The sequence below is a fragment of the Phodopus roborovskii genome, unplaced genomic scaffold (genome assembly GCF_943737965.1).
Source record: "Phodopus roborovskii unplaced genomic scaffold, PHOROB, whole genome shotgun sequence".
In the NCBI taxonomy this organism is placed as follows: Eukaryota; Metazoa; Chordata; class Mammalia; order Rodentia; family Cricetidae; genus Phodopus; species Phodopus roborovskii.
Genome location: NW_026126461.1, coordinates 770,869 through 795,202, shown reverse-complemented (window position 1 = coordinate 795,202; position 24,334 = coordinate 770,869). Strand labels below are relative to the sequence as shown.

At 40.9% G+C, this 24,334-nt stretch overlaps 1 protein-coding gene across 3 annotated transcripts in view; it reads right to left on the bottom strand.

Annotated features, from left to right (window-relative positions):
• Nucleotides 1–19,952, bottom strand: part of Dis3l2 (DIS3 like 3'-5' exoribonuclease 2) — a 309,815-nt gene extending 289,863 nt beyond the window's left edge. For 2 of the 3 annotated variants that reach the window (XM_051190714.1, XM_051190718.1), the window contains exon 1: nucleotides 19,835–19,952. The gene's annotated coding sequence lies outside the window, so the exon portion shown is untranslated. Of the gene's footprint in view, nucleotides 1–19,349; nucleotides 19,371–19,834 lie in introns of those variants that run through there. The other variant, XM_051190717.1, reaches the window with a different exon arrangement.
• Nucleotides 19,953–24,334: the final 4,382 nt, after the last annotated feature.

Here is a 24,334-nt window from a genome sequence, read left to right as displayed (position 1 = left end):
CTCACACTTACATGAAGTGTAAGTGAAATAAACTGTCCTCCTCAAGTTATTTTTGGTTATGATGATTTGTCACAGCAGTAGAAACCCTATCAAGGACATCACACATACACAAAAACAGTAATTTAAAATATTTAAATAAATACACATTTACACCAAGCAAAGTGTCTCAATACTTTAGAGGCTGAGTGAGGAAGACAGCTATAAGTTTGGCAGCCTGGGCTACACAGTGAGTTTCAGGACAGCCTAGACTACAAAGTGAGAGCTAGTGTCAAGAAAAAACAAGAAAGGTAGAACTCTGAACCCTCTCTCCGGTAAGTCAAGACCACGTGGAAATACTAGAAATGGGTTAATATTTAAGACAGAGCTAGCCAATAAGCAGTGCTAGTAACAGACTAACAGCTTTATATCTAATACAGCATCTCTGTGTTATTTGGGGCTGGAGCGGCTGTGGGACCAGGCCAGCGGGAAAACATGCTCGTAACAACAGAGACTGAGTCCAAACCCCATAAACCATATAAAAATGTCGGGCATGATATAGCACATTGGTAACCCAGTGACACAGAGGTAAAGACAGGAGGATCCCTGGGGCTCACTGGCCAGCCAGTCTAAACTAATTGGTAAACTGAAGGAGATCCTATCCCCAAGGATGACACCTGAAATGGTCCTCCAGCTTATATACCCACATGTTTACATACACACATATACACTTGCATGCACACACGTGAGTACATAAAAGAAAAAAATTACTTAAGGCCTTTACACACATAAACTATAAATTGTATGAAGCAGGGATACCATAGGAACAGTCCAAATTTCATGGTGTAATACAGAAACAGGTATGTAATGAGAGCTGAAAAATAATTCCTCTACCAGCCATATGCATCATTTCAATCGTAATCACTGTCATTATCTAAAAAAAAAAAATAATGAGACAAAAAGAAAGAGGACTGCAAAGCCTGCCTACATGGCCAATTTTACCACGGCAATTTGGAAAAATACGTGACTTTCATAACCTACAATCTGCTGAACAAAATGGCTAAATCATACAAGAATTGAACCTAGTTTTTCCTAGGTTCATATCATTTCAAATAAAATGCCAGTGTTTGTCAAAACTTTCTTCAAATTTGACACAAAATATTACTATCAAGCTGGCTTCTGTGAGTAACAACAAAAGTTGGTTTTGTTAAGGTCAGTCATATCATTACTTTGTCCTTGATAAAGTGTTGCTATAATAATATATAACGTTCTCAGGGCTGCCACTACAAACATCTGGAAATTCCTACTTAGAGACTCACAAACAACTACACCTCAAAATGCCCAAAAAGTCAGAGACAAAAAATTCTAGTATCATTCAAGAAATAAAGAGGCATACAGAACACAAAATTCTGAACAGTATAAACAACCTAAGGAGCTAAATTCAGACTTCAGTGAGATGGGGGCAGCTTATGGCCCCCAAGCCAACCTGGTCTTTCCAGTTTGTAGTGATAGACCTGAGAGGCCCTGCAAAGCTGTTTCTGTGAAGAAATTTTCTACATTTGCACTTTTCAATGTGATTTCACTTAGAAGATAGTAACCCTATGGCTTGCAGCTTTTCCCCTATTTCCCAGATAAAAACTGCCACTGAGATCAAAGGGACCCAACTCTGTAGGGTCCTGGGACAGGAACTGGTGGCTGTTAAGCCTGCTTTCAAGGACAACTAAATCTTTTACAATACCGGTTTTGTGTTGAGCTTTAAATCTATTGTAAATGCCCAATTTTTTTCTTTCCTGTAAATGAATAAAGGATTGAAACTTGTAGAAGTGGACCACAAGGCTTTGTAGGGAGACAGAGAAACTATACCTGTGACTAGCAGTGTGGAGTAGGGACCATCAGTCCAGCGGCCTATGCTCTGACAACTGGCTAGACTGACCTCCAGGCAGCCCAGCTACTTCAGACACTTTATCACTCTGTGAGCATGCCAGTTGCTAGAAACACTACAGCTAAAGTCACAACTCTGGCTCCAGACCTTGCTCTAGTCACAACTGCTCCAGACAGATTGCACTGGCCTTGGAAGGCAAGATTCCATAACCTTTAGATAACCTTGAAGCTATTCTCACTCAAGTTATTCCTTAGTAACTCACCAAGAAGCAAGTAAACATGCAATATGGAACTTGTGATTGGTCCTCATGCAAAGCCAGTGAATTGTCCCTATACAGGGCCTATGATTGCTCGAACTGGATACTACACTATGATTGGTGCAAAGATATCTTTGCACCTGCTACATACACATGCCCTCCCCACACACCCTCCCAACTATATAACTAGACAGTTTACTTTGAAATCAACTAAGAGACATCTTTTGATGTCTATTCTATTCTTGTGACTTTTATAGTAGAAATACTAGGCTAAATTGACAGTAAAAAGAAGACATAGCATTGGCAAAAAAGCAAATAACTTACAGAAAGCAAATGAGGACTAAAACTCTACAGGAAGTAAGAGCAGTTGAGATGACAGAGGACAATATTAGAAGATAAGAGAAAGCAGAAACCCAAGACTGTGTGACAGTTGTAAAGAGACAAAGATGAGAATTAGAAGAATTCAGGAAACTACCTAGCTCTAAGAACTAAGAGTCTCTAGAAGCCATGGTTCCAGAGTCTCAGAGCTTAAGATCTGTAACACTGGCCATCTGCCGCAGCTGTTGGCTACTATCAATGTCTAGCCACTGCCACTGCCACTGCAACTGTGGCTCTCTGGTTAGTGTGGAGCACCACTAACAGTTAATGCTCAGAACAGTAAACCCTCACCCTAAGCATCTAGAACTGAAAATTTCTGACCTCTAGAGCTAGGAGCCATAAGCCCCTATTCCTCAGGATTCGGGGGGGGGGGGGGGGAATAAGCCTGTTAGTCTAGCCCATAGGCTCTTAGCTCTTAGGGGCCCAAAAGCACCAACACTAAAACAGCCACCTTTTGTCTACTCACATTCCTACCCATATAGAGTCAGAAATAACCCAAGCCAGCTCACAGGTAACACCATCACTCACAAGAGCCATACCATTAATTTAGTGCTTAACAATGCCAGGCACATGAATAAAAGCAGCAAAATTCCAAGAAAAGAAAACAACTGAAATAATTCCAAAAATACTAAAGTATAACTATGACCCACCTAGAATTTGTACGCCTAGGGAAGACAAAATAAACCACAGAAGCAAGCCAGTGTTTATGCAATTATTGTGAGCAGAGGGTCAGAACACAAGCCAGTTCCAGAGCAAAGCTCAGAAATTCATATGACCATTTTAAATTTTCAAGTTGCAAATATTCAACTTGCCACTGAAGAAAATACATCACTAAGATCTTGCTGCTGCAATCATACAGAGGCTTGGACCACAGAATGCAGATGTTCTGAAGGAACCCAGAGATACAGTTCCCACAACCACAAGGTTGGCAAGCCTACACACATGCAATTGATAGTACTGCAGATAAGGAGTGGCCTTCAACAAAGCCTAAAAAAGATAAAGAGTATAAAGCTGCCTTCTTCCACGAGAGGGAAACTCTTTCTTTGTGAAATTAAAGACTGGGCAGAATGCTGAAGAATATCCTGAAATAACCAATCCTTGACTGGCCTGAAGGGCATGGAGCAGGCACCTTAATAGGGTCTCCCCAACTCCTGATGATGCCCAAAAGATGCTCACTACTTCCTGTAGAAACATAAACACTAATCAGATGCACATAGGCTGTTAGCTCCATTTAAAAGAGTTAAGGTCTCCAAACATCACCAAATGGATGGAATATTCTCAAACAAAGTAACACTTGTTTATACCAACAACATAAGAAAATTAAAACATCAGTTTCTAGAAGGCCAAACATTGCTACTATGAGCTAAAGGAAGACCACACAGCTCAGTAACTAAGAGACTCTGGGAGTCAAAACACCAGAGTTGAATCCAGACTCTTTTCTCTTAGGAGCTGAGACTTGGACAAAGCATCTCACCTTTCTTCACCTTGGTTCCATCACCTATATGAGCCAATAAGAATAAAAAGTGCCTTGTAAAACTGTATTGTGTAGTTCATAAGATAATACACTATACTAAAATGGAAAGAGAGAAAAGATAGTAAAAGAGACCTTAGTATAAGTTAATAAAAGTGTAGGAGACAGCATATCTGACATAGTAGTATCCATGTTAAATTAAACTGACAATGTCTGTGCATATGTAAGAAAATGTCTTCACTCTTGCAAACACTCACTAAAATATTTGGAGATAATGGTTTATGCAATTCACTCACAAGTATTTGGGGGGGGACTGTATTGTGTGTGCTTAAGGAAAGGCACACATATCAGAAATAAAGAATAAATGTTAACCAGGGAGAATCTAAATGCATGTAAACTTAGAACATTTACAGCAGAGAAGTGAATATTTATGTTTGCACATGCATACTCTGAGCAGCTTTGTTCAAACAGTCAAAGCAGAACAATCCTTCAACAGAATGATTATGCCTGACGCAGAATACTACTCATCAGTAAGAAGGAACACACTACTGACACACACAAAAACTGGAATGAAGCTCAAGGGAATGATACCAAGAAGAAGAAATCCCAGAAGTTACGCACTATATGACCCCATTTATGTAGCACCCTTGAAATGACAAAACTACAGGAAAGAGCTGAATGGTGCCCAGGTTAGAGAGGGGCGGACATGACTGAGGCTCTTTATTAAAGGACAATCTGAGTGACTTCTTCGACAGACTCTTCTGCATGTATGGTTGTGAACACACAAACCCACCGATGTACAGCTCTCTCTCTCTCTGTCTCTGTCTCTGTCTCTCTCTCTCTCTCTCTCACACACACACACACACACACACACACACTAGTGAGTACACGTGAAAATGGAAAACGCCAAGACAGAGCACCAGCAAGTGACAAGACAGGAAGAGTGGCTGAGACATCCAGGTTATGATAATGTACTACAGTTATTCTAGAGAAAGCAGAGTGAAGGGCTGTTGGGCTGTCTCCAGTGTTTCTTACAAGTGTGTCTAGTTCTACAAACAAAAGGTTTACCTTAAAAATAAACTTTAAAAAGAAAAAAAAGATTCCCAGGTGTAGTGGCACATGCCTTTAATCCCAACACTTGGGAGACAGAGGCAGGTGGATCTCCATGAGTTCAAGGTCTGCCTGGTCTACACAGTGAGTTCCAGGACAGCATGGACTACATAGAGCAGCAGTTCTCAACCTTCCTGATGCTGTGACCTTTTAATACAGTTCCTCATGTTGTAGTGACCCCAAACCAAAAAATTATTTTCATTGCTACTTCATGTAATTTTGCTACTGTTAGGAATCATAATATAAATATCTATATTTTCCAATAATCTTGTAGAGGTCATGACCCACAGGTTGAGAACCACTAAGCAGGAAAAAAAATTATGGCAGATGTCATTCTGTAAATATGTTTCTTGTATTGGTTAATGAATAAAGCACTGTTGGCCAATAGGAAAGCAAGATAGGCGGGACTAGGAGACAAGGAGGATTCAGGGAGAGATAGGAGGAGATTCAACATATAGGACTAAGAGAACAGAGTTCCTGACACTCTCTCCGGTAAGCCAAGACCAGGTGGAAATACTTGAATTAATAAAAATGGGTTAATATTTAAGACAGAGCTAGCCAATAAGAAACACTAGTAACAGGCCAACAGCTTTATATCTAATACAGCGCCCCCTACCAGCAGGAAGCAGTTTGGAAAGAACAACGCCCAAATTCCCAAATATTGTTTATAAATGTTTGTTTTCATTTAAATGGGCTTGGTTATAAATGGTTACTGACAACAACCAATCTCTTTTTAAAGGTAAAAAGGGGATTATGGTATAGATATGAATACTTTGTTTTGGGATTGATTTTCATTTATTGATACAAATGTAAGGTCAATTTTGTGATATGTATATTTCTCCTCTTGTTTAGGTATTGTATTTATATAGCTCATTTAAAAATGTATACTTTAGTACAGATTTTAGATAATTACCTATAATAGTCAAAACTTTAGTTAGGTTTTACCTATAATAGCCAAAACTTATAATTTAGTTAGGATTTCTAGATATACAGAGATGTATTTGAGATAAATAGGCATTCTTCAAACCTTTCAAAGACCTACAGAATATGGCATTTAAAATGGTTTAGGGTTTTCTTGACAGTGAGGCACAACTGCTCCTGACAACACTACCTGTGTCAAAAAGGAAGATAGACATCAAAGAAACTTGTTATGGCGTTTACTTCCAATATGGCAAGACTAGCCATTTGGGCAAGATACTGCTCTTGTCTGGACTATTTGACTTTAAACTGTATAAACTGGACATGCAAGACCCACAGGAAAGTGACTGCTGATACAAGATGGACACTGCTACAGGGTTCCTGCTTCATGGAAGAGTCTGCCAGACATTCTACAGGACACAGAGAAAAGTGACTGACAGACTGCCAATACAGGTGGACAGTTTAAAGTTTCCTGCTTTACTAAGGAGTCTGCCAGACACACTATGGCTTATATAGGGTGAAGATGGAACATTACAGAAGAACTTCGGGTGACTGACCAGGCAATGAGTCTGTCATTTCTAGAGTTTATATATTATCCTTCTGTGGTCTTTGATGGAATTGAAGACAGATAGTTATGGTTACAGTTTTCCTTAGTTAAGATTAAAGATAAATTACATATAAGACTTTAGACTCACAAAGATAGGATAGATAATGAAATATTTTCTTTAACTCTTTCTAAATGTTAATGGACTAAATATTGTTAACTGTGGTTCTTATTTGATAACTGTTTTGTTATATGTTTTGCTATGTTAAGGTTAAAACTCTTCTTTTTATTTTAAACAGAAAAGAGGAGATGATGGGAAATGCCATTCTGTAAATATGTTTCTCATACTGGTTAATGAATAAAGCCCTGTTGACCAATAGGAAAAGCAAGATAGGCAGGACTAGGAAACAAAAAGGATTCAGGAAGAGGTAAGAGGAGATTCAACATGTAGGACCAAGAGAACAGAGGTCCCGACCCTCTCTCTGGTAAGCCAAGACCACATGGAAATACTTAGATTGATAGAAATGAGTTAATATTTAAGACAGAGCTAGCCAATAAGAAACACTAGTAACAGGTCAACCGCATTATATCTAATACAATGTCTTTGTATGTTATTTGGAGCTGGCAAGGCTATGGGACCAGGCTGGTGGGAAAACTACTCATAACACAAAAAATAGTATAAATAATGAGTCCACTAAAGACAGTCAATCCAACCAGCTTAAGACATACCAACAATTATGGTGCTTGTTATTCAATGCCATTCTAAAGGGGCTAGCTACATAAAAGGATATATAAACACTATTAAAAAGTAATCATATATAAAGTGAATTACTATCTACCTAGGAAATCCAACACAATCACCAGAAAAAGCATTGCAGTTGTACAGTGGTGTCCAAATACTATATATACATATATATAGCTTTTTAATTAATCCCAGAAGGATCTTTTGTAAGGAAACTCTGAAAATTAATTTTAAAAACTTTATAGTGATCAATTAGAAAACTCTATAAAGAACTACATTTGTATTCTCTACCTTTTAAATCCTTGCATAGCTCACATACAATATGTTTCCACTGAATATAACCCCTGTCTCTAGCAAGTGTCTCCGAAACAGCATTCTCCATTTTTTCCTTTACTTGAGAAGTTAAAGACTCTAGAAAGGAAATTCAAAAATGGTTCCCAGTCTCTCAAAGCCTTAAATATAGTATTCCTACTTGGGACATTGGTGCCAAAACCCTCATATATAACAAAATCCAAAGATGATCAAGTTCCTTATAACATATGGGATAATAGTTGCATCTATGCCCGTCTCTATATACTTTAAACTATCTTGGACAAGGGAAGGAATGGCTCAATCAATAAAGCCCTTGCCTTACAAGCACAAGGACCTGAGTTCAATTCCCAGAACCCAAGTAAAAACACCAAGCATACTAGTTGCATTTGTAAGCCCATACAGGGGGCATAGATAGAGGATCCCTGAAGCTCACTGAATAGCCTAGCCTAATTGTAGAGTTCCGGCCCAATAAGAGTCTCTATCTCAAAAGTGGTGGATGGCCTCCCTGAACATGATACTAGAGATTGTTGTCTAGTCACCACATAAACATGTGTATGTATATGCACATGCACACACAGAGAGAGAAAAATACATACAAACACATGCATATAAACATGTGTTTATCTTTATAGGCATTATAATTTGTAATACAGTGTAAATCCTGTGCAAATGGTGTATTGACTGCAGAGTACTGTCCACATGTGTTCAGGGCAGATGCAAATCTAATGACTTCTATCTCTGTCAGTTGAATCAATATATACAGACCCCATGGGTATAGAGGCCAACTGTACTTTGAACAAGCCTAAACCAGTTCTCAGAGATGAGGATCTACGGTTTCTTCCTTAGCTCAAATCTTTATTCTTTTCCTGGGGCTTAGAATCCTTTTCATCAACTGTGAGAGACTCTAACAGGATAGTCCTCAGGCCTCAGAAACATCTATCTTTCTGAGGCCTCTCTTTCTAATAAATTTCAGGGTCTCAGTCAATGAATATTAGTGTATAGTAGAACCCCATTTAATCTTCATTCTTCATCAAGAGTCTCTCACATTAGCCCCAGTTTCAACCTATAGTGGTTTCTAAACCACTACCACCTAGACCCACCCAGCTCCTGCAGGTAGATGTACTGTCTGCAGAAGCAAGGCTAGTGCTGTGATTATAGCCTTGAATATCTCCTAAAGAGCCATGTGTTAAAGGCACTGGGGAGTGGCAGAACCCAGAAAAGGGTTTTATGGTACTGGTGACAAGGCCAGGTTATGGAATCATGGCCTCTTTCCCCTTCTTTACTTTGCTTTCTGGTCATGGCATATGCAATTTAGGTTTACCATGAGCTCCCACCATGTGACACCTCATCAAAGGCCCAAAGCAACAGGTTAGTTCACCAGAGACTGCACCACCAAAATTATAAGCCAAAATAAGTTAGTCACTCAGATACTTTGTTATAGAGACAGCTGACTAACATAACATATGTTGAACCTCTATAATATCTTGGCATGTGGCCTCACTTGGTTTCTGAAGAAATAATTAGTTAAGATGATGTCAAATAAGAGTGGGCATACCCAATGATTGTTGTCTTTGTAAAAAGGAAAAATTTGAACATGGACACACTCCTGGAGATAAGATCATGTGAAGATTAAGGCAAACATTAGAATGATGTGTCTAAAACCCAAAGAATGTCAAAGACTGCCAGCAACCTGCTGAAGCTAGGAGAGAGAGATGGAACAGATTCTTCACAGCCTTCAGGAGTCAACTCTGCCAACACCTGGATGTCAGGCTTCTAGCTTCCAAAGCCTTGAGCAATAAATTTCTGCTTTGTAAGCCTTCAGTGTTACACAGGACCCTCTGTATCTGCAGGTTCTACCTTAGTACATTCTAACAACACAGGCAGAAAAGAATCAAGGAAAAAATGCTGAACATGCATACACTTTTTTCCTTGCCACTGTTCCTTAAACAATATAAGGATTTTGTTAGATATTATAACTAATCTAGAGGTAATTTCAGCATGCACAGTTCACATGCAAATACACTATTCCATATAATGGACTTGAGTATCAGTAGAATCTTCTGGGCTCCTGGAGCTACAGAAACTGAGACAGGGATGGACTGTTTGTTCTTATAAAGCACCCACGAGTGGCTCACAACTACCCATAACTCCAGTTTTCTACTGACCTCCATGGACATCAAGCATGGATGTAGCAAACATGAATACACACAAGCAAACCCTCATACACATAAAATAATCAAGAATGGAAAACAAAATGAGAGGCAACTAAACTTTGTTATATTCTTTTAGACCAGAAAATTAATCTACCACTATGACCCAGGGTTAGGGGATAGAGTGGAAACTTCTCTCTCAACTTCTTTTCCAAAATGGCAAGAAAGACTAAATACATAGGACTTAAAATAGTCTATTGATGGGAGATGTTATTCTGTAAATGTTTCTCGTGTTGGTTAATGAATACAGCACTGTTGGCCAATAGGAAAGCAAAATAGGTGGGACTAGGAGACTATGAGGATTTGGGAAGAGGTAGAAGGAGATTCAACATGTAGGACCAAGAGAGTAGAACTCTGGACCCTCTCTCCAGTAAGATCAGACCATGTGAAAATACATAAATTAATAGAAATGGGTTAATATTTAAGACAGAGATAGCCAATAAGAAATGCTAGCAACAAGCCAACAGCTTTATATCTAATACAGAGTCTCTGTGTGTTATTTGGGGCTGACACAACTGTGGGACCAGGATATTGGGGGAAAATGCTCATATAGCAGGGCCTCATTATTAAAACAGATTAAAATCTAAATAGTAAAAAGATACACTTTTGATTAGTTTTCAAATAACCTTACCTATAGTCACTATTAGAAGATGCTTAAGCAGACAATAAAGAAACAAATGCAAGCCAGGTGCTGGTGGCACAAACCTTTAATCCCGGTACTTGGGAGGCAGAGAGAGGACAATCTCTGTGTTCAAGGCCAGCCTGGTCTACAAAGACTGTTACAGGACTTCCTGGGCTGTCACAACAGAGAAACCCTGTCTCAGAAAGAAAGGAAGGGAGGGAGGGTGGGAGAGAAAAAATAGACAGGAAGGAAGAGGGAAATGGAAATTTTTATGTATGCCAAAGGTGGTGCTTCAACAGATAAAAGATTTCACACTAAATGATACTAAATAATAGTCAGCTATACAAGTGAGAGAAATGAATTTCTTAACTATTTCCTACTTCTCACTAAACCTGACAGTGACCAGGAAGAATAGCAACAAACTTAACTGCAAAAGATTAAAACAGTAAGAACTGAGTACATGGTCTATCACAAACAAATACAAAGGCAGATAGATATCTTGTTTCCTATTAAACTATTCCCAATCACAGAAGAAGATGAAAAACTTGGGGCTGAGAAGATATACTATCAGTAAAGTGTCTGTCACACAGGACCTGAGATCCAATCCCGAGGAACCATGTCAGGAACAAAAAACAAAAAACAAACAAAACCACCTTGGGCATAGCTGCATCTTGACCTTAGTGGGGGTGGCAGAGATGGAAGTAGCCCAGAACAATGAGAGGCCCTGTCTCAGAAGACAAGGTGGAGGACATGGAGACGGCTCTGCAGGAACGAGCACTAGCTACTTTTCAGAAGGACCTGGGTTAGATTCCCAGCACCCAGGCGATGGGTCACAAAACCATCTGTAATCCAATTATAGAGGATACGACACCCTTTTCTAGCCTCCAGAGGCTATGTACCTGGTACATAGACATACACTCAGGCAAACAACTATCCACATAAAAATAAACCTCTCTTTAAAATATATATTAAAAACAGTAGATATAATACTTAATGTTATAATTCAGTAGCATTATCACTAAAGTTTGAATGTAATTCTGTTTAATTACAACGTGGCTAATAAGAACTTCCACTTAAAATTTAACAAAAGCTTAAAAAGGGTTTTAGAAACAAAAGAACAGAGACAAGCAAGGCTTCTTGGTAGCAGCATTTTTCTCGGTTAGACTCTGCTTTGCTAGAGACAAGCAGATAATTGTGTGGCTCCTTTAAGAAAAGTTTCCTGACTCAGCATAAGCGGCAAAAAAAAAAAAAATCTCAAGACCTTTAAGAAACTCTGCTAACAATTCATTGGTGTGTACGAGAGCTGGCAATGGCAGGGACTACATCTCCAAGCCAGCAGCATGGGTCTGGATGGCAGGCTCAGACCAAGGCAGTGAACACAGCTCTCACTGCTGGCGGTAAAATAGCTGCCGCCATCTTGGATAGACCGTGGCTAACACAGCTACGACTTTCATTTCAGCAATGTTGTTGTTTACCAAATAAAAGACTCATGGCCAGAAAAATATAAACATTTACAGTAAAGACAGACTCATATTAAGAAAAACCTCTAAAGGTTTACAGTGTGTTTTAAAATATACGTAGACATGGGGGAAAAAATGAACTGGTTTTAAAAAGACAAAGAGGAACTGGGTGTGGTGGCACACACCTTTAATCCCAGAACTTGAGAGACAGAGGCAAGCAGATCTCTTGTGATTTCAATGTAAACCTGGTATGCAGAGTAAATTCCAGGACAGATAAGAGATACACAGAGAAACCCTGTCTCAAAAAATAAAAAATAAAAAGTAAAAGAAACAGAGTAATAATAAAGCCACTTGAAGATGAAAAGCTCAGAGAGAATCTGGTTACTGTATGGTGTTATATTGTCTTTGTATCTTTTGACTGCTGAGGAAATAACAACTGTTAAAACAAATGGTGCTGGATCAATCCAATTTATATATTTTAAAAATGCTTTGACTCAAAAATTTAAGTCTAAGGACAAGTTACTGGGGAAAAGGATTTCTATTTTTGTTTCCACAGAAAATAAAAAGCTGTGGATTCCTTCCAGACTAATGTGGTTTGATCAAGCTAGGCCCCCTGAAACAGTCGCTGGTGATCCAACATTCAAAACAACTCGGACAAAGCAGCCTTGCAGACTACAACCAGGATTTCTGCGTCCTCTTAGGATTCCCCCATGACAGCGCCCTTTACCAGCAGGAAGTAGTTTGGAAAGAACAACGCCCAAATTCCCAAATATTGTTTATAAATGTTTGTTTTCATTTAAATGGACTTGGTTATAAATTGTTAATGATCACAACCAATCTCTTTTTAAAGGTAAAAAGGGGATTATGGTATAGATATGAATACTTTGTTTTGGAATGGATTTTATTTATTGATTACTTTGTTTTGGAATGGATTTTCATTTATTGATACAATTTAAGGTTAATTTTGTGATATGTATATTTCTCCTCTTGTTTAGGTATTGTGTTTATATAGCTCGTTTAGAAATGTAATGTATAATGTAGTACAGATTATAGATAGTATCTATGATAGTCAGATATTATAGTTAAGTTAGTTAAGATTTCTAGATATACAGGCATGTATTTGAGATAGATAGGCATTCTTTAAACCTTTCAAAGACCTACAGAATATGGCATTTAAAATGGTTTAGGGTTTTTCTTGACAATGAGGCACAATTGCTCCTGGCAACACCATCTGAGTCAAAAGGAAGATGGACATTGAAGAAACTCTTTATGAAGTTTACTTCCAATATGGCAAGACTAGCCATTTAGACAAGATACTACTCTTGTCTGGACTGTTTGACTTTATGCTGTATAAACTGAACATGCAGGACCCACAGAAAAGTGACTGCTGATTCAAGATGGACATTGCTATAGAATTCCTGCTTCATGGAAGTCTGCCAGACAGTCTGCAGGACACAGAGAAAAATGACTGACAAACTGCCAATACAAAAAGACAGTTTAAAGTTTCCTGCTTTGCTGAAGAGTTTGCCAGACACACTATGGCCTATGGGCTGAAGATGGAAGATTACAGAAGAACTTCTGGTGACTGACAAGGCAAGATGTCTCTGTCATTTCTAGAGTTTATATATTATGCTTCTGTGGTCTTTGAAGGAGTTGAAGACAAATAGTTATGGTTATAGTTTTCCTTAGTTAGGATTAAAGATAAGTTACATAGACTTTAGACACACAAAGATAGGATAGATGATGGAATAGTTTCTTAAATCTTGCTAAATGTTAATGGACTAAAAGTGTTAACTGTGATTCTTATTTGATAAGTGTTGTTTTATATATTTTGCTATGTTAAGGTTAAAACCCTTCTTTTTATTTAGACAGAAAAGAGGAGATGATGGGAGATGTCATTCAGTATATGTTTCCCATACTGGTTAATGAATAAAGCACTGTTGGCCAATAGGAAAGGAAGATAGGAGGGACTAGGAGACAAGGAGGAAATAGGAAGTAGTGAGGAGGAGTCAAGATGGAGAGACTGGGGAGACGAGACCCTGGCCCCTTTCCCCGGTAAGAAGACCACGTGGAAATATTAGATTAATAGAAATGGGTTAATACTTAAGACAGAGCTAGCTGATAATTGGGGCTGGCGCGGTGGTGGGACCAGACCAGCGGCGGGAGGAAAAACTGTACTCCTTACAGTTTTGTTTTGTTTTGTTTTTCAAGACAGGGTTTCTCTGAGTAGCCCTAGCTGTCCTGAACTCACTGTTATTGACCAGACTGACCTAGAACTCAGAGATCCTCCTGCCTCTGACTCCTGAGGAGTGTGCTACCACCACTGCCTGGCAAATTTTAAAACATTTTTAAATGACCTAAAAAAAAATGACAAATTCTGCTCTTGACCAAAAAGATTCAACATTTAAAAAAAAAAAAAAAGATCAATCACACACACAAAAAAAGTCACTGTGCACAGTTCTAGTCGTGACTTAAAAAAAAAAAAAAAAAAAAAACAGGAACTGAAAAGTTCAAACTGAAGATAAATTATAAGGAAAAAACTAATTAAAACATAGTTAAGTCTACATTTCTTTTCTTGAATCAAGGGCTCAATTTTAATACCAGCTGGTCTCAAACCCAGAACAGACCTCCTACCTCAGCTCTTAAGTGCTGGGACTTCAGTTGTGAACCACACATATAACTAAACAGGCATCACCAAAGGAAAAAATATCTGTACTGTGATGAACTATGTGGTCCAAGAATAAAGAAAATACAAAATCCAGGTTACCTCACAAAGGAGAAGGAAGAGGTAGAGTAAGAATAGTTGCACTGAACCTTCAAGTGTAGTAATTTCTTAAAGTAGTACCTATACCTAGGTATTCTGTCTGCTATTATTGATACCTTACACATATAGTATTTGGCAACTTCTCAGTTATAATCTCATAACTTAAAACCAGCAAAACTGTACATATAATGATACTTATGGTCTTAACTCTAGACTCAGTCTTTCAATACTGTGATGTCCTTCTAAGCAGCCATCTGCAGATCCACGGGGATAGGGATGGGGGGGGACAACAAGGGCGACACACTCTCTGATCAAACACAAGTGAGTGACAACCACTTCAGACACCAGCAAAGAGAATGCTAGCCTGAATAGATTTATAAAAGCAATTAGAAGCACTACACAAAGGATGTTGTGATTTTAACTGTAAAATGTTTTTCATTAATTATTTCTAACAGACCAAAATTCAATGAAACACAGCGCTTAATTCTGAGATTAGAATGGGCCTAATCCTACCCGGGCAAAATCACTGTCAGTTCTGCATGTGGTAGGCAGGTGGCTGTACATTCAAAGATAGCACTGCACATACTCCTCCTACCAAGCAGAAAGAGAAAAAATCCCAGCCAGGCCTACCTCTGCCCTCCACACTTAACATTCCTTTCATTATTAAAGGAGAAGGCCATACAATGGGAGCTGGAGAGATGTCTCTGTGGTTAAGAGAACTGGCTGCTCTTCCAGAGGAGCTGGAATTCCCAGCACCCACATGGCAGCCTACAACTATCTGTAACTAGGATTCCAGGGGTTCAGTGCCCTCTCCTGGCTTCTGAGGTCGCTGCACACACATGGTGCACAGACATATAAGCAGCAAAAACAACCGCACACAAAAAATGTTTTAATTGTTAATTTAAAAAAAAAAAAAAAGCTACCCAATGACAACTCTATAGCTAAAGCCAGATTCTAAGTTCCTATGATAGTGGGATATTCTTTGGGTATAGTAAATTGACTGCTGAGATAATAAATGAATTAGCATAAACTATGCTGACTTCTTTGGAAGGAATTTTATGAACACAAGAGTCAAGACTTCTCATACAATAAACAATTCAATCACAAGCACTAATAAAGTAACTAAGTAACAGTGAGAAAACATGCTATCAATCAATCAATAAACCTGTGAATTAATTATGTGCGAGACTGTACTAAGTAATGAAGGCAAATTTTAGAAGATGCCTGCCCTGGACCAGACGCATTCAGTAGCTAAGGACATACAAAAGGCTGTTTTGAAGCCACACATTTAGAAAGAAAGAAAAAAAAAAAAAAAAAAAAAAAACCTTCCACAATTCAGTCCAACTCCCATGTCATCTGCTTCCCATAGTCACACCCAATCCTTCCATGCCCAATCTTCCAAGCCCATGCTCTGCAATACACACACTCCTTGCCCCTTCCACAGCCCCCATAACCCACCCCCTCAGATGCTTCTCTCACACTAACTTCCAAACCTCATCCCAGATGCTTCCTGCTCCTTGCAAGTACTTTATAAACAGCATGACCCAGAATGCTCTTTTCAATTTCTCTCTGAGTAGATGCAGTCCCTACTCTATCTCCTGCTTTATTTCTATACTTATCTGTCTTCTTAGAATCAAGTTATACAGCTAGAAAAACCTGAATTGAAATAACCATTAGTTAGCTCCCTGACCTTGGCCAAAACAAACTACCAATTGTCTTAAGCTTCAGCTCCTGAATTTATAAGTGAGGAAATTATCACCTGGTGAACACTCCTTATTTAATTGGTAGGTGTGGGTTTAAGAGAGGGAATGTGAAGAAAAGGCTGAGGGTGGAAGTGCCTCAGAATGACAAAAGGCAGGAAAGTTGTAACTATTGGGACTATATATCATTAATGAGCCAGTGGCAAAGCTAACATATTAAGAAAAGACAAGAAAAATATTCAAGGTCAATGAAAGGCATAACCAAAGTTCAACCAAAAAGAAACTTGAACACTTACAGTCCAAAAAAAAAACCTTCCCACCCTAGACCAGATAGAAATACTAATACATACTGATAATAGTTAGGAAAAAATATCAACTGTATACAAACTGTTAACAAAACTGAAGGAAATGGACCATTTCTCAACTCACAACTCACCAGAGCTCCCCATATTACTAGCAAAAAAACAAAAAACAAAAACAAAAAAAAAACCTCTTTCACCCCAGCTCTGTGAATAAACTCCAAAGACTAGAAAGAAAAGCTGGGTATTTTTGAACTGACAACACTGAACTGAGTGATGGAAGGACAGATACATAGATGTAGATATAGATATATGTATATATTCTGGACAAAATTACAACAGAGAGTAGAATGGTGGTGGCCAACAGCAGGCAAGAAGAGAATGAATTGCTCTAGAGGCCTGTTACATTTCAGTCAACAGTTACCAGCACTGAACTATACATTTTGAAATGACTGGGTAGGACTATGTGGATGGAAGCATACACTTGAAAGCCCAGAACTCAACCTTAGGAGGAGTTGGCTGTGTTTCGTTTTGTTTTGTTTTGTTTTTGTTTTTGTTTTGTTGTTGTTGTTGTTTTGTTCTGAAATAGCCTCTCTCTGGGACCTGGGGCTCAGAGACTAACTAGGCTTGACCAGCAAGCTGCCAGGGTCCTTCTGGGATATGGATGTCAGGTCCTTGTGTGCTGCCAACACTTTACCAACTAAGCCAATTCTCCCAGCCAGACAGTAAGCTTTATATTATGTGTTTTATTATAAAGGAGTTTTTTTAAAAATGAAAACTGGTTTCTAAGCTGTAGTACAGATTAAAAACATTTCTAATCAATTGGTCCCAATGGCCTATTTTAATCCAAAAAAAATGTATTTTTCCCAAATAAAAGAGAAATGAATGCATCTTTCAGGTTGAACATGGGAGCTCCTCCAACTATAATAAAGCAAGAGGGAGGAGCAGTGAGCTCAGCAGGTAAAGGCACTTGCCACAAAACCTGACAACCTGAGTTCAACCCCCAGGATCCACTTGGTAGGAGGAGAGACTCCCACATGTTGTCCACATTTTAAATTAAAATTTACAAAATAAAGCATAGGGAGCAAGTTGAAGAACAAGGGCAAGAAAACAATTAAAATGCTAACTGGTGGCTGAAACACAAAGCAGACCATTCAGACACAAACATACTGTGTCATCCCCACCCGACACACTGCCTAAGTCCCTGAGTAAAACCTTCATAGAGGCTTCTCTTTAGTCAAAGCACAAAGAAAAATGCAGCTTGCCTATAAGCCCTAGCACAATGTGGCCCCACTCCACATCCCCAGCCCTAGGTCCTAGCAGATTGTCCCACATGTCTCCAGTTCCCTTCTAGAGCTTTACCTTGTGTCCCTGATCCTCACCTGCCACTGCCATGGCAGGGTCTCTTGCCCTGCTAACAAATCTCACTGAAGCACTTCCTTTCCACTGCATCCTGAATATCTCCATTCAGAGATGTCATCTGTGATTCTCTTAACACATCACAATTGCACCTTAACATTGTGTGGTTATTGGATTATCATCGGCCAAAAATAGGGATCAGGTCTGCATTCATTCTCAACTGCACAGACAAGGACAGTGCCTGGTACCAGGTGGACACTCCAGTATCTGTTTAATAACTAGATTAAACAAGATAGTAACTACAAGGAAGCAATAAAACATCCTAAAAGGTCTTATCCATCTTCATAATCTTTGGTATACCTGCAAAGCAATGGCCTAAAATCCTTATCTTCTACAGTTTAAGTCATGTACTGAGAATCAAAAGCTGATAACCTAAACACACACACACACACACACACACACACACACACAGGTACACCACAGATAATACATAGTAACTGGTCACTGAGTAACCAGTCTTTTCTTTGTCTCCTGACAAAATGCCTACTACATATGAAACACTCAAGAGTGTCAGTCAAAGAACAAAATTTCGCACAAGACACAAGTACATATTAAACACTAACTCTAAGTTGTTGCACTTTACATAAATATAAGACCGACTGCAGGGGCAAAGGATCGCCAAGGGACAAAGCACCTGTTTTAGATCTCAAACAGGAAGAACAGCAGAGATGTATGCGTTATGCATTTGGAAAGAAATGGATCAGAATCAAGTGACTTTAGAATTTTAAATATGAACTAAAGAACACCATATGGAAATGTTTCCTAAGCCCTAAGGAATATAGGAAATCATTTAGTTTGTTCAGTTCCCTCCAACACAAATATAAAGTCTATCTCTACTTTGGAGGCCAATCAACTATTAAACATATTCCTGAAAACAGCAGCCTACATTCATTTCTCCACCGGGTTGTACTTAACCTAATGCCATCTTACCGCTTTCCCAATGGGACAAAGCGTACAATACAATCTCATGTCTCCTAAAAGTCATTTCAAGTGTATCAACGCTACCGGTGCTGAATACTGAAAAGAAATGACAGAGTTTTGAATGATGAGTCTTAAGTCCCTGCATTTTATTCCTAAATAATTCCACAAACTGTTCTCATCAATCAGTAGATACCAACGTCTCGGGTTTTCTTGGTACCACTTGTCCAGACTCAAAGGAGGTTTTCAGTTCAATGCCACTGTATCTTTTGAAATGTACACCAGAGATAATACTGACACGTCAAGATCAGTCAAATTCCTTCTGTATGAAAATGGAAGCGACGACATCTACGATACCATATACTAACCACAGCTCATTCATAACTGGGAAGCTAACTCGGGGGGCGGGGGGGAACCGTGGGCTCAGAGTGTACAATTAAACGAGTCACTGCGTCCCGGGGAATGGATAAAGTGTATCTCTTCGGGAAGCTCGGGCGATCTGCAAGTGCTGCGGCTCAGCTCTCCCGAGGCGCCGCAAGCCTGTCAGGCTCCATCAGGACCCACGAGAACACGTCCCCGGGTGACCCGAGCCTCGGGAGGCTGCGTCTTCCCCGCCACGGGCTCCAATCCTCCCATCTCCCTCCTCACGCACTGAACCGCTCTACAAAAGGAAGGACCCGCGGGGCGTGAGGGACCCGAGGCCAGGCCGGAGCCGCCGTGAGGCGACCGGAGGCGCCGCAGTCGGCCGCCCTGGGAGGCGAGGACGCACGGCCCGGGCCGCGGAGCGCAGCGCGGCGGGAAAGCCAGGCCCGGCGGCCCGGGCGTGCGCAGGGGGAGGGGGCAGGAGCCTCACCGTCGCTCCCCGGAGGCCGGCGCCGCCGCGGACCCGCAGTTGCTAGGGAGAATGCGTTTCCGGGTCACGAGCGAGCGTTCCAGTGAGCGACGGTGGCCGGTTGGGGCCAAGAGCGAAGCGCCAGGCGAGTGTGCCGTGCAGGCGGTGGTCGCTGCCGCAAGGCCACGAGATTGAGCGAGGGGAGGTGCGTGTACCATGCCGCGTGGGCCGCTCCCTACTGGGAGACGGCAACCGAACCGCCCTTCTGTCCCAGGTCCCTCCCGCAGGGTCTGGTCCTGAACCCACCACCTAGCCGGCGTCACGTTGCAGGTGCCACCTAGGCTTATCGCTGGTGGTACGAACGCCAGCGCCTTCCTTGTGGCCAACCCTTACTCATCCACTCATTGAACCATCTCTCCTCCACTGGACACCAACCTGTTCAGGACGAGGTGCATTGTTGGCACGTGGGGTACAGAGGTGTGTAACACGGTCTGTACCCTAGAATATAGAGGCTGTGGCCAAAGAGGTGACAGTGTCCACCTCGCTGAGATGAGCAAAGAAGCTGTAAAGCCTGGAAAAAAAAAAAAAGGCCTGCCTAGGCACAGGAAGAAAAGAGCATAGGAACTGCAACCACGTGCAGGAGGAGGGAAAAGTGTGTCAAGACATGGAGTTGATGTAATGTGGTGTGAATCCCTTCTGAAGGCAGCATGGCCTGACCGGAGAGGTGCGTCAAGAATTACTAATACACAGGATGGAGCCTAGAACATGACGACTCTGTGAACCAAAGAGAAGGGACGCCCAAAGAGCGTCCAAGGGAAGCATGAGAAGGAACTATGTCAGTGAGGGACTGATGATCGTTGTCAACCTCTGTGCAGAACATGTGTCCAGTGGTGCCCATAGAATGAACAGAATTCAAGAATCTACAACATCAAGTTAGAAGGTGCTGGAATGGGACCCACTTCTGGTGAAGGAGGCCGCTGTATTACTCTACATGTTGAATCAAGAAAAGGCAATATAGCAAACTTCCAGATTTCGTAATGCTTTAAAAGGACCCACTTTGGTATAACTCAAATGTTTGCCTAAGGAATGAACCTGAGGATCCTTTGGTATTTTTAGCTTTCTCTCAGATCCTTTCAGAATCCTCAGCCAAACTTCCGTGTGTGCAAAGCTAGCCTATTCAAACTGCAGAAAATAGATAGATAGCTGGGATTTGGGTTCGGTGAATAAGAAACAGGCTAGTGGAGACAGGAATGGGAAACCCGGGAGAGACAAAGAACAAAGGATTGAAACAATAAAATATGGGATGGGTTGGAAGGGCTAGGAATGTAAGGGAAGGCTAAGAAAACTAAAACTATTTTAACTGAACATCTAGCAAAAAGTGTGGTAACCAGTGTGAGGGTTACAACACTGGATGGACACACTACCATGACCTCTGAGTGGAGTAAGCTGGGCTGAAAGAAGACCACAGCACACTTCAGAATGGGCCTGAGCTAAGAGGCTTGCTCTACAGTCCTATCTCTAGCCCGTGTTCATTCCTCATAGAACAAGCATGCCCATAAGTACTTCTGAAAGACTTAGAAATAATGGTTTTCCAAGATTTATCCCTAGTGCATGAACTGACTTCTTGGAACCCATTCCCTATGGAGAGAGAACTTACTCAGTATCGGTACGGGGGGGGGGGGGGGGCTTGGTCCTGCCTCAACTTGATATGCCAGGTTGTGTTGACTCCCCCATGGAAGGCCTTACCGTCACTGAGAAGTGGATGAGCGGTGGGATGGAGGAGGTGGGGATTGAGGGGGGTGGGAGACTAGGGTTGGTATGTAAAATGGAAAAAAATAGATAAATAAAAAATGTTAAATAATAGTTTTTCTCCGGGAAACAATCTATTCCTGGTTGATTTAACCAGCTGTCAAGAATATGGGAACCTACAAGGTATGGTCAAGAGGACTGTCTTAATTCATTCTGACTACTGTGACAGAATACCATAGGCTAAGGCCAATGAGCAGACTTCCCTAGAGACTGGGACATCCAAAATCAAGGCATAGACCTCTTCAGTGTCTGATGTGGACCCACTTCCTGACTGATAGTCAGCAATCTGCTCAATGTGTCCCCACAAGATAGAAAAGGCAAGGGAGTTCTCTAAAGTCTATTACCAGGAGACTATTCTATAACAAAAGCCTAGGACCAAATCAAGACCAATCAGTTATGGTTTAGTAGAAGTCAGCTACATCTCTTGTTTGGTGAATAAGATACAAAGCCAACTCATGACCTAGAAAAGAGAAGGCCCAAATAAATAAGTTGATGAATTCTGTCTTGCTTATACCTGGTGGTGTATTTGGTTGAAGGGCCAGGTGATTGGTGGGACTCCATGTAGTTGGGTTTCTGTAGAATGTCAGTGGCGTCATAAGAGATGGGACCTTTCTGGTGTTTATTCTCCACTTCAACATGATAACTTCATCTATGTTTGGTCTCTGGATGGCTGATGCCCATTAATGATGCAAAATGCTTGGAGAAATGTCTCCCAAGACCCAGCACACAACTGCCATACCCTGCTAGAATATGTAAAGTGCCAGCTACACACCAATTTGACTATAGGAGGCATTGTGTCTACATCTTAGTCAGTCTTGTCTGCTGTAACAAAATGCCACAGACTGAGGACCTTAAACAACACAAATTTACAGTTCCCAAAATTGTGAACTTTAAGATCAAGGCATTGGCAGATTGTCTGGTCAGGACCGACTTCCTATTTCTTGTCTTATCCTGATCGGACAGGAAAAGAGCTAATTAACGTTCTAGCTTCTCATAAAAATACCAATCCCGGGAAAGGGCCGCACTTGATGTGCCGAGTGTGTATCCCTGCAAGGGGTGGAGCTGAAGATGGCGTCCGCGGTGGCTTGCGGGCTGGCCTGGACAGCAGTCCGACCAGGGGGCTATCTGGAGTGGGCTGAGGGGGAAGAGAGGTGGTGATTTCTCCGTCGTACTGGGCAGCTCAGGTCGCAGCCTGGTATCGTCGAGGTCAGTCACCGTCACTCGCCATTTTGCCCAAGCCGGTGAAAATGTCCTTTGGTCTTCTTCATGTGTTCTCCATTATGATCCCCTTTCTCTATGTTGGGACACTCATTAGCAAGAACTTTGCTGCTGAGGATGGCGACGATGATGATTAACAGATCCTGGCGGAAGTTCAGAAAGGAGAAAGCACTAATAGATGAAGTGGTGGCACACTCAGCTCCTTCCCTATTGGCAAAAGGATCAGGGAAAGCCCCCAGCCTCATCTCCTCATGGTTTGTGACAACAGCCCAGAATCCTATGCATTGGGAGGTTCCCTCAAATGTGCTGTCCACAGAGCACTGGAAATAACAAGCAAGCAAATTATGAGTAACATAATAAATATGAGCTGTGTATGACTGAAAAAAAAAATACCAATCCCATTTTGAAGGCTTCACTCTTGTGGCCCAGTCACCTTTCAAAGGCCCCACTTTTGAAAGGTGACTGGTTTTCAGAATATGAATTCAGGAGGACATAAACCTGCAACCCACAGATCTGCTATGAATCCCTAACTCACTGATGAGTTACAGCGTTCTAGAGAGGTGCTCTCCAGACCTCCGTTTTGTTTTTCAAGACAGGGTTTCTCTGTGGCTTTGGAAGCTGTCCTGGAACTTTTGTAGACCATGCTGGCCTCAAACTCACAGAGATCTGCCTGACTGCCTCCTGAGTGCTGGGTTTAAAGGTATGTGCCACCCAGCAAGTTTTGACATTTTTTTAAGGTTTTTATTTTTATTATGTGTACAGTGAGCTGTCTGCATGTTTGCCTGCAGGACATAAGATCCCACTAGAGATGGTTGTAAGCAACCATGTGGTTGCTGGGAATTGAACTCAGAACCTCTGGAAGAGCAATGTTTTTAACCTATGAGCTATCTCTCCAGCCCTTTCCAGGCCTTCTTAACCCTGATTTCTAAGCACCAACTTCCTCTGCCCAGGATTCGGTGCTAACATCTACCCAGGCATAGAGATTCCCCAACCTCACTTTCCGAGTCACCACATTCTTAAACATTCTGCCATGAGATGGTCCTAGAAGTTGTCTTTTTCTCCTCACCCAACACCATTGCATCAAAGACAGGGAAATGAGCAGTTACTAAGCAACTTGGGATCAATAAAAAAAAAAAAAAAAAAAAGTGTTGCAACCTCAAAGATGAACCCAGGTGATAAAGGCAGGGTATGCGTATGAATGTGTGGGAGTAGGTGTGTAACAAACAGTGCAGTGACCAAAGCAAACACAGTAAGAACTTCAAGGAGATAAGGCAGAATAAGTCGATTCAACAGCATGACTTAATTGCTGTGTGTATGCCGATTTCATCACACAGGAAATGAAGGATCATGAAAGGAGTATGAAATAGGTTGAAAACTGAAAACATTCCAAGAAGCAAAGTAGAGGAGTGCTTGCTAGCCTGAAGGAATCTGGGAAGACCTCAGATCGTGAAGACCATATATGTGGTCCTGTGGGTAAACAATAAAGAAGTCTCA